Source organism: Leptodactylus fuscus, chromosome 9, assembly GCF_031893055.1.
Source record: "Leptodactylus fuscus isolate aLepFus1 chromosome 9, aLepFus1.hap2, whole genome shotgun sequence".
Taxonomy (NCBI): Eukaryota; Metazoa; Chordata; class Amphibia; order Anura; family Leptodactylidae; genus Leptodactylus; species Leptodactylus fuscus.
Window position 1 is genome coordinate 35,379,125 of NC_134273.1, and position 14,658 is coordinate 35,393,782.

Consider the following 14,658-nt stretch of genomic DNA (forward strand, 5'->3'; position numbering starts at 1 on the left):
CAGTAATGCGGGGGTAAGGGGGGGGGGTCGGTCGGGATCTTCGGTGTTGGTCGGGGGGGCCTTGTCAGGAGTTCGCCAGGGGGCCCGCCATTCCTAGTTACGCCACTGGGTAAGTCTTTTGATTGGCCTCAGCGGTTACATACGATGAGGACCTGAGGCGTGCTGGACCGGACAGCGGCAGCGGACACCAGAGCGCTCGGGACAGGTGAGTAATAGTATGGTCAGTGTTTATCCAGCCAAGTCTATGGAGAGATTCATCCTGTGCTGATCAGTTCTAATAGTTCAGGTTGTTATATTGATGTTTATGTGCGGTTTTTAGCGCAGTGTGTACGGGACCCTAGCGTGCATATCGGCTTGCTATAAATGCAGCACAACACTTCAGAAATAAGCCTTGTCAAGCATTCCGCCTCAGCCAATCAGAGAGCGGGGGCGTGGCTTACAAGGACTAACTCCTTGTTGGCAGAGGGTTAGGACCTAATGACGAGGGCGGGTAGAGCCATTAGGCAGCAGCACGGGGGACGTCCTGAGAAGGGGGTTGGGTGGTGGATTTACTCCTGAGTTGTTACATTCTGAACCTCCCCGTTCTCTAGTGATGTTTACTAATGGACGAGTCCAGGCCCCCCCTCCCTCCAGTCCTGAGCGCTGTGCACGGCTCTGAGTTCCAGGGACTGTGAGGCTCGGGAGTGCTGAGCTCCGGGAATCGTCTGCTCTGCCGCCCGTTCTTCTGCTGTGTCCAGCCCAGGATATGTACTGAGTGCCCCGGCCGCCACTTGTGAGGTACCTGTCAGTGACAGCGGGAGGGAAGTAGAGAGTGTGAGGAGCCGCCGGGAGTCCGTGCTGGTAGCGCTGTGTGCGGGAGCCGCGCTCTCACTTACACAAGTTGTGAAGTGCAGGCTCAGTTGTTGGGATCTAGTTCAGACTTGTTGTTGTCGGGGATAGGGGCAGTGTGGTGTATGGGGGTGCACTGAGGGGGCAGTGTGGTATATAGGGGTGCACTGTGGGGACAGTGTGGTATATAGGGGTGCACTGAGGAGGCAGTGTGGTATATAGGGGTGCACTGAGGGGGTAGTGTGGTATATGGGGTGCACTAAGGGGGCAGTGTGGTATAGGGGGTGCACTGAGGGGGCAGTGTGGTATATAGGGGTGCACTGTGGGGACAGTGTGGTATATAGGGGTGCACTGTGGAGGCAGTGTGGTATATAGGGGTGCACTGAGGGGGGCAGTGTGGTATAGGGGGTGCACTGAGGGGGCAGTGTGGTATATAGGGGTGCACTGAGGGGGGTAGTGTGGTATATGGGGTGCACTAAGGGGGCAGTGTGGTATAGGGGGTGCACTGAGGGGGCAGTGTGGTATATAGGGGTGCACTGAGGGGGGCAGTGTGGTATATAGGGGTGCACTGTGGGGACAGTGTGGTATATAGGGGTGCACTGAGGAGGCAGTGTGGTATATAGGGGTGCACTGAGGGGGGTAGTGTGGTATATGGGGTGCACTAAGGGGGCAGTGTGGTATAGGGGGTGCACTGAGGGGGCAGTGTGGTATATAGGGGTGCACTGTGGGGACAGTGTGGTATATAGGGGTGCACTGAGGAGGCAGTGTGGTATATAGGGGTGCACTGAGGGGGGCAGTGTGGTATAGGGGGTGCACTGAGGGAGCAGTGTGGTATATAGGGGTGCACTGAGGGGGCAGTGTGGTATATAGGGGTGCACTGAGGAGGCAGTGTGGTATATAGGGGTGCACTGAGGGGGGTAGTGTGGTATATGGGTGCACTAAGGGGGCAGTGTGGTATATAGGGGTGCACTGAGGGGGCAGTGTGGTATATAGGGGTGCACTGAGGGGGCAGTGTGGTATATAGGGGTGCACTGAGGGGGCAGTGTGGTATATAGGGGTGCACTGAGGGGGGTAGTGTGGTATATGGGGTGCACTGAGGGGGCAGTGTGGTATAGGGGGTGCACTGAGGGGGCAGTGTGGTATATAGGGGTGCACTGAGGGGGCAGTGTGGTATATAGGGGTGCACTGAGGGGGCATTGTGGTATACAGGGGTGCACTGAGGGGGCATTGTGGTATACAGGGGTGCACTGAGGGGAGCAGTGTGGTATACGGGGGTGCACTGAGGGGAACAGTGTGGTATATGGGGGTGCACTGAGGGGAACAGTGGTATATGGGGGTGCTCTGAGGGGGCAGTGTGTTATATAGGGGCTCACTGAGGGGGGCAGTGGGATATATAGGGATGCACTGAGGGGCCAGTGTGGTATATGGGGGTGCACTGAGGGGGACCAGTGTGGTATATGGGGGTGCACTGAGGGGGACCAGTGTGGTATATGGGGGTGCACTGAGGGGGACCAGTGTGGTATATGGGGGTGCACTGAGGGGGCCCAGCGTTGTATATAGGGATGTACTGAGGGGGGGGAGTGCATGGTATATAGGGATGTACTGGGGGGGGGGCAGCGTGGTATATGGGACTGCACTGAGGGAGGCAGTATGGTGCCGCCAAGTTCTTTAGGTACAATCAGCCCAGTGTGTAGATGGAGTGCTGTTGTGTTAGAGCATTAGAGGGTGGCAGCAAGGTATTGTCCACAGCAATTATGGGTCTTTATTGGTGCTGTGGTACATAGGAGAGTAAGATGGCTTGTAGGGTGCAATGTATAACATTGGGTGCCGGATGAGGAAGCAGCTGTAATAGAGAGCTCAATGGTTTTGGTGCTGCTGGGGAATGGATGGTGGAAGTATGTGTTTTGGGGGCACATATTAATCTGTTGGGGTACAGTGTGTTGCGATGTAACATAATGCACTATGTGATGTTTATCTTTAGGTCATCTGTAACTCACAGGTACTGTGGACAAATTGCTGATAAGCAGATTCATCATGCAGGCAGGAGTATGGGGTGTCTTGCTGTCACCCTGTTCTTGTTTGTTGTTACTGTCAGTAGTGTAACGTGCAGATTTGTTCTGCATTCCTGCCCCTGCTATGTATCATCATCATAAATACTGCTAAGTGCCCATGCAAGAAGAAAGGCGGCTTGTCATGGCCGTGCGCTGTAAATATACTTCACTTGTCCTTTGTCAGGTTGTCTGAACTGCTTTTTCTCAGACTATAGTCATACATGCCATAAGATATATACACTGAATTTATAACACCGCCGTTCACTACCATTGCTTTACATCGCTCATTACCTTCAATAGTATAAAAATGTGTAGCGAAGATTATTATTTTTTCATAGTGGATTTCCTTGTATTAGAATGCTGACAACTTTTAATACTGTGAGAATCAAGTAGACCTACTTGGCATATGTCAAGTCCATTACAGGCCATGGACTCATCTGACGTATGTGTGAGGCGTGCAGGTACCGCAGTCGTGGTGAGAACATAGCTATAGGGCCTATTCACACTGTGGCCAAGTCACTTTTTTTTGTTTGGATTTTTGCAGGATTACAGGGACATGGATGTGCAAAAATGGCCATAAAAAACGGCCAACTTCACAGCATCTTTTGCTTCCTGGGGGCTGCCGTTTTCGTGGACCCTTCATACGTTTTGACGGTCCACAATATGTCAAAATTGCTGCAAGATGGATCCACACTTGTATGGCTGCCTAGCTCTAAGAGTGAGGCTACTGAGGATTTAAGCCCCCATAGGCTGCCGAGTGACCTCACACTTAGAAGCGATCACATTATTGCATAATTACTTAGATTGACCAATCAGGGGTGTAGGAAAGCTGTGTAATGATATCTGTGTATGCGATCATGGCTGTTTTAAATAAGTCAGAGATTTAGATTTACTCTTTTATAAAATGTGCAAATGTTTTTGGTTCGGTTGTGCTGTCGGTTAGATTAGAGACCCCCTCTCCCCCTCCTCTGTTTATGCAGTATTTTTATTCAGTGAAAGTTACACAACTCCTAAGAATCTGCAGCCTCCAAATGTTATTTTTCAAGCTCAGCGGTTTTGTGCCAAGATCTAACCCTGTGTATAAACATGTCTAAATCTTCTGGGTGGAAGAAGAGTCGCTTGAAATAATTTCTGGTTCTGGATCTCGTGCAATAGCAGACTGTAATGTAGTCAGATGGCCGGCCGCCTGTGCAGGGCATGTGGTGCCACCTTTATTGATCACTGTCCTGCTCGCTAACCCCTGCCTTCAGTCGAGGTTGCTTTAGTCTCAGTGAAATATTCATTTGTCTTTGCCAAGCTGCCTGCTTTTCTGGCCGGTCTGGGCACTTCCTGGAAAGAATTTACATACTTCTTTCCCTCCTCTTCCCAAGTGCAACAGTCCTGCCTCGGGACTTCTTCAGGATTTACCTTCAGTCCACATCTTTGACATATTCTAAACTAAATTCCCCTTCTCTTCTTTTGTGTATACATTTTTGTTTCCTGAGAAGTTATCAGAATTTTTATTTTAGTGGAACAAATCACATATGTCTAAAGCCTTACAGGGGCAGGACCCTCTTGTATTTGTGATTGATTGATAGCCCAGCTTTACAGCTCTGACTTATGATTTTTTTTCTCAGAGGGGGTTATTTGCTGATCATTTTTACTAGCAGGGTCCTCATTCCTGCTTACTGACTAACCACAATGAATAGAAGGGACTATGTTGCTGATCCATCCTCACAAGTGCTGTCTTGTGTTGATGATGTCACGTTTATTGGTCAACGGCAGCTCAGACCCATTTGAATGAATGGGGCTGAACTGCTATACCAAGCACAGCCTCTATACAATGTAAGCTGCTGTGCTTGATTTTTAGTGAAGAGGTCACAGTGTTTCTGTGAAAGCTGTGGGGATGTCATCCATCTGATCTATGGGGGTTCCAGATGTAATATGTGGTGCTGCTCTGTCCAAAGTCAAAGTCTGTTGGAGGACCAGAACAACTGAGAGACAGATCGCTAAAATATCATTAACACACGGCGAAAAACTGAACCCTTTGACTATAATAAGGTCCATCATTTTAAAACTGATACCGGTTGTGGAAAAAGTTCTCTGTGCAGTACTCTTTCCTCCTCTGATTTTCAGGCGGACACTGGAGACTCCGGCGCAAATATGAACATAGCCTTACTTTGTAAATCCTGCAGCTAAGATCAACAGCCAGAAGGAGGTTGTAACCTGGCAATGGATTATTTACAAGACTGGTCAACCAAGTAATACTTGATAGCGCCAAGTCAGTATATCAGGTTTCTGGGCACACCTGGGCCCTAGGGCTGATATGGGTGTATTGGTACTTCTTCCACATGTATTGACCAGTACTATAAAGTTATGTTCACACAGCAGAATTATCAGTGCCTGAATCTGCTTCCCATTGTATTCAATGCAGGTTTCCCCCTATGTACTGAAAATCCTCTGCAGTGTGGTGGGTTTATAGCTTGGACTTGATGGACTTGTTTTTAGCCAACCCTATCTACTATGCTGCTATGTCAATTTACCCTTATTTAATATTCACACTCCAGGGCAATTTAAGTTGCAAATTTTATGCCACTACTGCAAATGCAGAGGATTTTCTATCTGTAATTCCAATTTGCAGCAGATAGCCCACGTGGACATACCATGATCGATGGATGATTATTGGTGGTGGGGGGGAGGGGGAGAGACCCCGTTACTGATTTTGCACTTGGGATCCAAGAGCTTTAGGGGAACTGTAGGGGGACTCTGTTACCAGTGTTGCTTTTGGGGTCCAAGAGGAATATTGGGAGGGGGGAGGACACCCTGTTACTGGTGTTGCATTGGGGGTCCAAGAGCTTCTAGTTTTTGAATGCATGGATAGAAATTGTTAAAAAAATGCCAGGATATTAGTAATTTGCTTTATAAGATTGTTGCCTAATTCTCCGACACCTAAGACCCTTTTCCCATTATATTGGAGCTGCTTGTCTCCCCTTGGCATAGACAGTAGATGATTTGGTCAAGCAGAATGCCAGTTCATATAATAGTCAGTGGTCGGCGGGCACCGATATAATTTCTGTGGGTGTCATAAACTGTAGATCAACTTCTCTATCTAGCTTTAGAGAAACCCGCAGCAGATTGTGTAAGGTCGTGTGCACATCTGTTTGCCAGAGTGTCACATCTTTACTAACTTCATGCAAGTATTTCACACTTGTGTCCGTGGCATCGGTGAAGGTTTACGTAGAGCTGAGGCGCCCAGAATTCTGCTCGGGGCATCTCTATGTACAGATTTGCTTTGCATACAATGTATCTTGGTTACCATTGTTTGCATTAATTTCCCTTCAGATACTATTGAGTCATGTAGTAAGAGCTGTGCAGTGTTGCAAGAAGTGACAGCCAAAGACTACAGGCGTGAGACTTCTTCTGAGATGTCTTGTGCTTCATGAAGAATAAGTTGCAGATCTAATTTTAGTAGTTGGGTGTTTTGTAATAAGCCTGCACATAAGTTCCCCATGATATTTGACACATGCCCTACCCCTATGACTCCACTGCTTAGAGACAGCGGTGCAGGGAATGTCCTTGTCATTGTGGAATAGTCAGCAGGGCACTTTATATCATTGCATTAGGTGGTACGCTGCTCCCCCCCCCCCAAACAATATTTCTATCCTCTGAGTTCATATTAAGGGTATGTCCACATGGAACATATGCAGTGTAGATTTTCCGTCTGTTCTACCCAAAATTCACAGCAATGAAAACCCCCCCCCAAATTGTTTTTGTTTTTCTTCTTTGTAACAGAAATTATGTATTACAGAGGGTAAGAAATACAGAATAACCTGACATGTTGCAGATTTACAGGAAATGTATCACTTTTTTTTTTATTAAAGGGTTTATACACTTTCTACAACTGTTGGCCTATGCTTGCAGGGGCTCGATCACTGGTACCGAGGCAGCGCTGCTCACTCACTGTACAAGCTAGAGGCTAGTACTCCAGCACTTTCCCATAGACCGGGGTGGGAAATTAATTTTCCCATGGGATCGCATGAGAAATTTAAACTGTTCTAGAGGGTTATGCATGCTGTTTCAAATTTAGCTCCACCCACTTCTGTTGACTCCGCCCATTCTTTCATTTTTCATGTGCCCCCACACAGTATAATGCTCCTACAGTCACCCTAACATTATAAACCCCCACATTATAAAGTTTCCCTTCAAATGTCCCACAGTATTAAGTCCCTATCCTGGTGCCCCAGTTTAAACTAGCAGAAACTAGGGGGGATATTAAACTGGGGCAGCTGGAGGGGGACATTAAACAGTGGGGGTAGTTGGAGTGGGACATTAAACTGGGGGGCAAATAGAGGCAGACATGTTCCCTTCCAGCTACTCCCCCCCACGGATTAATATGCTCCTCCAGCTGCCCCAGATTAATGTCCCACTCCATCTGGCCCCCAGTTTAATGTCCCCCCCCCCCCCCTCCATCTATCTTCAGTTTAACTCCCCCCTACATCTGCCCTCAGTTCGCTCCTCTTACTGACACATACTGTCTCTTTTCTCTTTCTCGTCCTTCAGTCTCCATTCCCGACAGCTTGCTCTTTCTGTGTAACAGCAACCACACTGTCCTGTGTGGCTCTGCCCACTAACGAGTCTCAGCCTGTCCTAGTGAGCTAAAGGACCCGTGATGACGTCATCACAGGTCCTTTAACGGACTTCCCATTCAGCATCTACTTTTATCCCACAAGCTATGCGGGCCAGACAGAACCAATCAGAGGGCCCAGGTCTGCCATAGACAGATCTAATGTTGATGGCTTATTTCCAGAATCCAGTCCTGCAGATGGATAGGTTAGGGTCACCTCAATGATGGTGTTTCCCCCTTGTGTATCTCGCCTCTGTTGCCAAGATATTGCTGATTTTGTTAATATGCAGATAAGCCCTGTGGAGGTATAAGGGTATCACCATTGCTCCAAAGAGGTTAGTGTCAAAGCCCTCATTGCTCCAAAGAGCTCATTAGCATATTGACTAAAACAGTGTTGTCTTGGCAATGGATGCTCCGATTCCCAAATGGAGACTGTTTGATTCAGGTGACCCTAACCTATCGGCAGGCCTGGATTCTGGTCGCAGGCTGCCTATAGAAGTAAATAGTGAAATATATTGCTCTATTTTTATTTTCTGATTTGTAAATTTATTTATTTATTTATTTTTTCCTTCACATGATCTGGGGGCGGCGATCTTGTCTGAAATTCTCCTCTGCTATGGTCTATGGGGTCGTTTTCTAACATCATTTGTTGTGTCAGTAATGGAGGTTATGCTGTGTCAGTGATGTTATCTACAGAGGTGCTAACTTCTATTGTAATCATGTCTGATGTAATTGAGATGACTGTTGCAGAAAGAGCTCCTACAGAATTGACAAATTTCATTCTATTATTAGGCTTGGTACCAAAGTACAGTGCTTTTACAGTTGAGTATCCTGACAATAGCAGATAACGCCACTATAGATGGCACCTATAGTAACCCATCATTACATCCCCTACTGAAAATTCATGATGTCACAGATTATGGGCACAGAGCATGTCTAGAAATCTCTTCCATAGACCACAGCGAGTCGGCTCCAGTCTGTTGCTTGCCTATGGCCATGACTATGCTGTAAAGCACATCACTGAATGCTGTAAACAGAGCAGAGGTGAAGTTCAGGCAAGATGGCTGATCCCATAATTATGTACAGAAAATATCAATCTAAACCTGCCTATTACAGGACTTTATGTTCCAGCATTGAGATATTAGGAAACTGCCTAGATTTATGTGTGTCACACAATGTTCTTTTCCTATATGTGAGGCATCTATTAAAGTATACATTTCCTTCCAAGTCCTTAAACATTACGTCCGGTTTCTTTTGTACTTTGACTTCCTTGTCCTCTTTGTGCCCTTAAATGTAAGGACATTGGAAACTTATTCTGGCTATCTCGGGGTAATCTGCTTCATATAGTATAAACTAGTCTCTATAAAAGGGGTTTGTCCGCTGAAAATTCTTATGTCCTATTGATAAGATAGAGGGATAAGTGTCAGATTTCTGGGGTCCAACTGCTGGGACTCCAGCGACTTCAAGAACAGGGATGTGCCTTCATGGGTTCAACCACCTGTCCTCCATTCCCTGCTTTGGGGCTTCCAGACAGGACACTTTTCTGAAAAGCGGGCATGGTAAGGGAAGGCAGGGGATGGGGCACAGTCAGGAACGCCATTCTTCTTATATCTCTCCCTCAAGTGTTAGTTGTTGTTTCTGCAGCATGTACATGCATTTCTTCAAGCCTTGTTCAGATGAATAGGACAGTAGTATAAACTTCTGCAACAAATCTGCCATGTGTATTAACTTACCTTGATACTAGAACCCATCTGTTATATAGTCTGCGTTTTTAGTGGTTATCCTAAAAGGCGTACAACAGTTTCACAGCAAATGTCATATAGATGGCACTAGTCATAAGCTGTCTGCTGGTCTATACATTATACACATAGACTGCTATGGATCTATTCTGTACCTTTACATATAACCTCACACTTTATTGCGGCATGCTCCATCACATGGCGTATTTGAGGTACGGTATCCTTAATGGCTGCACTATACAATAGCACTCTGGTTTGCCCACCAGTCTGTAATATGGACCTATAGAAGCGTCATGTTGTGCTGTGGCCTCCCAGTATACTATACATTACTATGTAAATTTGCAGACAGCCGCTGTTTTGTCTGGCTTGTATATGTAGTTTTTTCTTTTCTTTCTTCATATGTATACCTCAGACAGCGATCCATGCCCCAACATGTAGCGAGCCTGCGATGTATCTCATGTGGTTATACAGCAGACAGGAATGTGAGATGATTCGGGGATTGAATAGAGTCAATGTAACTGTAAAAACCTCTGTGTAATCCCTTCCTCTCTACCTGGTTTAGGTGAACCATTAGAGGTATGAGTTGTCCTCATATACTGTACTTAATATTACAGGCCATTGTGTAGACTGCTTGGCTCTCCTGGAGTGTGTAACTAGCATGTCCTCTAAGACTTTGTTTACATGTCATTTTTGGCCTATACTAATGGTAATATCAGGAGTTTTCCTAGATATACACCTGTGTTGGAAGGCTGCAGTGTATGGCACTGTATAGGCATAGACTCCCTGTATACGCATGCAGATGCTTTCTGTCAGTGGTATGTGGGGGCCTATTGACTTGTTGGAGGTATATGTCAGGCATTTCTGACTGGTAATATGGCATATACTCTCTGGCTTTATTTAGAGCTCCTGTACACATGAATGGATAGATCCATGTGTGCGCCCTCCGCTCCATTCTTTGTGGCTGCATAACAGAATGAGTTGGTAGGACCTGTATCATTGGGGGTTACAGCATAGTATGTGAAGGGATTTGTTAAGATCAGAAAGAACAAACCTGGCTCAAGTGGGAAGTGGTATAAAATGGTAAAAAACCTCCAAACCTTTGCAGTTGAGTCGTCCTCTATCCCGGCGCAGCTGCTCTGGTGCTCCGGGCTAGCTTTGGTTTACTTGTCAGCAGCAATGACGTGCTTGTTTACATACTTGACCATTACTAGTCTTAGCCATGTATAGCACGGGCATTCTTTAGTGAATGACTGGCCTTAGTGTCATAGGTGTACATGGGCTTGTCATTGCTGCTGCACAGAACACGACTGTCGGGGCCACCAGAGGGGCAGTGCTGGAACGGAGAGGAACCTTTGACATGGCCAGCAACGCATTGTACCCTATGAAACAGTCCTAAGGCTTTCAGAGTTTGGGCCACATTTACAACCCTCAGCCCGGTTTAGCTGTGTTGAGGCCGGTCAATCCAACCAATGCATGGCCTACACTTGTCTGTATGACACCAGCTTTACTATATATCTAATCCCTGCTGTATTCCGGTTCATAGGTTTTCTCCATTTTATTATATAGCATTGCTGACCAAGTAACTAAATGTTGCCTGACCAGTCCGATTTATAAGTAAAATGAGTCAAATATTTTTGTGTGATTTCACATAAAAATGTAATGGAGAGCTATGAAGAGGAGAGCGAGGAGCGGTGACGTTGTGACACCTGCACCCTGAGATGGCACAATACCCCGCTGCTTGTCTCGCTGCGTGCATGTAATCCTATCTTCTTGTCCTTGTCGGTGTTTTCAGCGGCGAGGCTCAGGATTTTCGACTGGAACCTTCATCAGTTCTGGTGCAGGGTGTGATATATTATCATTATCAAAAACTTACAGGTAGTGTACAGTGTGTGTGTCATTTTATTTTTCTTCTTTCTTGCACAGACTAGTACATGCAGTTTTTAGTGCAATTTGTGATGCACGTTCTGGAACCAAAGCCAGTTTTAGGCCCGGGCCCCATGTTGTGAATACGCCACGTTGTACATTACCTTCAAGGTGGATGGGTATAATAGGGGCTTAAAGTCTACAGGGAAAAACTCTGCAGACTATCTATGAAAAGTGCTGTGTAAAAAAAAAAACAGTGATGCGTTTCCGCGGCGGTCTTTGCTTCAGCGCTTTTCAAAATATATTTTCCTATACTTTTCACATGGGCTGTCTGTAAAATTTCATAGACCCATAGACTTTAAAGGGGGTTCGTAAAATGGTCCAAAATATCAGAGGTCAGTACGCACCTGTGATTGCCGTGGATCTCACAAATGTGAATAAAGCCTAAAGATGGAATAGCAGAGATGATGATGATGATATCAGAATATATGTTTATCAAATCCTGACTGTGTGAACAGAGGACATAGAAGATGAATTGAAGGGATGTTATTGAGTATTGCATTTCTTCCAGTCTGTGTCTTGGAAGGTTTTGGTTCTACGTGTGAAGATCTAGATGGTATAGAGAATTCTCTGATGTATAAAGCGAAGTCTTGGAGCTGTTGCAGTGAGCAGAAGATGCTGCGGTGTGTAGCCTTCATGGCAGGACACTACTCGCCAGATGTTTCCATTCCTCTGGAGCAGCAACAGCTGATCCGAGCGTTTGTTCTTTCCACAGAACACGTGCTTTGGATGTTGTCCCAAGTAAACAGTGTGAGTTCGGCCTTTTTGCGCACAAGAGATGTTATAGGACTCGCAGCGAGCGCTTGACGTTTTCTATAAATGTTTGTTGAAGGGTTTTATTACTGTGCAGCAAGGTAGCATCTTCATTCTTCTCTGTCCTACGTTCCCTACATGTGAGAGCACAAGCTTAATGTCTTCCATTTATTTAACAAAATCTGCTGCTTAGACTCCTAAACGCAGATGTGAATAGAGCCTTAGTGTGTTCTGTTCCTTTCATTGTATTAAATGAGTAAGGTCCCTATATGATGACTACAGTACTCTGGCGTCAAATACTTGGATGATTTAAAGGGGGGTTACCGAGAGTCAAACGTAGGCGACCTGCCTTGAGAATGGCGGTGATTCATCTCCGAAACGCGTTGCTAGCACTATATATAATATATAAATATATTATATAGCTGTTTTGCAAGCATATTTTATGGTTCAATAAATCATTGCAATGTATTTTTCTGGACTTTTAGTGCCTCTTTGGCATCTAGCACCTTCTTATTTTCTCCTTGCCCTTTTTTTTTTTTTTTTTGCGAACCCATACTGATCAGCTGTTTGAAGACTCTCCATGTTCAGGTGCAAGCACATTGCCGTACATTTGGTATTGCACCACCACTTGCATGGGACTGAGCTGTACACAAGCTACAGGACAAATGGGTCTCGGACCCTCACGAATCAGTTACTGATGTCCTGTCCTGGAAAGAAACCCTTTTAAGTGTAATTCTAATCATAGTTCTTTAGAAATGTCTCAAGTCTGTGCAGAGTGTTTATTTAGTTATATTTGCTTTACTTCTGTAAACCTCTGGGTGATAACAAGACTGTCATGTAATATGGAGACGCGCAATGCTGTGGCTTTCTGTGTATATTCTTTCATAATCGAGCAACATATTCTAAATAATCTGTAGATAAAGCTGATTAATAATGTGTGTATATATCATGGACACTGTTTACATGTGGTAGTGAATATTCTTATTTTCATTCTGTGTGACCTCTGCACACGAGTACAATACAAGGCAAGTGAATAGGGTTTTACTATCTCTACACACATTCTGTAGCCCAAGGGACAGCCCAGAATGCCTCCCAAACCAATAGTGTTTCTCTCTTGTGAATCCCTGCCCCCATTGTTGAGATATTGCTGCTTTTGGAGCACAGAGGGTGTTGCTATTGCTCCAAAGAGGTAAGCAGCAAGACTCTCTTTGCTCCAGATATATTAGCATTGTGGGCATTAAATTCAGGTGACCCTAACCTATCTGCAGGCTGGGTTCTGGTGACACTCCCTTTAAAAACTGTTGTGCAACAGGTGCATTTACTTGGAAAACTTGCAGCTCCTATGCGCCCCCTTTGTCTAGGGCTGAGGTTAGTTTTTGGTGTACTCTGGGTGTGATGATGGACTGTTGTGTAGGAAATTTGATCTGAGCGTCCATATGTCCCATGCATGGTCAGGTCAGCATGACATCGGGTTGATCAACCTTGGAAAGGTTTTAGTGTTCTTAAATAGAAGATTAACGCCTAAGGGCAAAGTACACCTGATGATGTCATATAACGAAGTGCGTCCTTAATATGAGCACTTCCTGTTACCTGTGAAGGTTTATGCTAATGTTTGAGCAATTTTATTTAGTAATAATCCAGTGTTCCTCTTTTACGTCTTCTGTGCACTTCCGGTCTGGATTTTCACAATCTAACCTGTATTTTATAGCTAATTTTTTTACTTCTGTTCTGGTGCTAATAAGTCACCTAGGTGGTTTTATCATTTTCTGGGAAGCTGGTTGGCATTCAGTATGGCCACTATCGTTAAAGGGGTTGTCCCATCTCAAAAATCCTATCTATACTGTTAGCTTATGTGGATTTAAGACTTTTCCTAAATACATTGCTTTATCAAAACTGCTTTGTTTGGCTGTTATCTGAGATTCACTTCATTGTTTACACTGTTTCCATAACCAGGACTTGGGGATGGTCTTATCTCTCTGCCCAGTACAAGTGATGTAGCTCCCTGCTCGCAGGAGGAGAGGGGGAGCAGAGTGCTCGGAGCAGCTTGTATTTCTGAGCTGTTTATCTCCCTCTTCCAGATATCAGGTCGGCTAATTGAATTTTGCTGGTAAGAGCTGAGACAGGGAGTATGTTACCTCTGTATGTAACACAGACCTAAAATGGAGTTTGTTGCCACTCACGGAAAAAAGAGTGCTAGTGGTCTACATAGACCTCTATTGTGAGGGGGCGGATTATGACTTGGATTCTGCGCCAAAATCTGCCCCCTCTTTCCCTGTGTGAGCGGGGCCTAATACTATGTCCTGGTGTTGAGTAGGTGATATGGAGAGGACTCAGGAACTAAGCCCTCTCCATAAGAGTGGGGACTGGATGTGTTATACAATAGATCCGCGGCTAACCACAATGGCCACTGACTTGGGCTGTCAACCAATTAGACTCCAGAGTCAAGTTGAGCATAGCATCTAAGCGCCGACATATTGGAGCGATTGCCAACCCTAGGACCTTTATCTGTTATCATGACAGCCAGGGGCCTATGAAGGGCTCCAAGTCCGGGTATAATTTAAGTGAGGTGTATATATACAATATATTGCAGTACAGAATTATTATAGTATATTGTATCCGTGATCAAACACCCCTAGGGGGTTTAAAAATAATTGAATTCAATGTAGTATGGGCAACTGATCGGCCCTATTAAGATTTACCATGTGGCTGTTTTCCTTGGTTCTAAGGGTCCATTCACACGGAGGAATATGGTGTGGAATTT

General features: G+C 45.5%; 1 protein-coding gene across 4 annotated transcripts in view; it reads left to right on the plus strand.

Annotated features, from left to right (window-relative positions):
- The first annotated feature begins 637 nt into the window (after positions 1 to 637).
- RAF1 (Raf-1 proto-oncogene, serine/threonine kinase) overlaps positions 638 to 14,658 on the plus strand; it is a 60,604-nt gene continuing 46,583 nt past the window's right edge. For all 4 annotated transcript variants that reach the window (XM_075287193.1, XM_075287199.1, XM_075287197.1 and 1 more), the window contains exon 1: positions 638 to 777. The gene's annotated coding sequence lies outside the window, so the exon portion shown is untranslated. The remainder of the gene's footprint in view (positions 778 to 14,658) is intronic.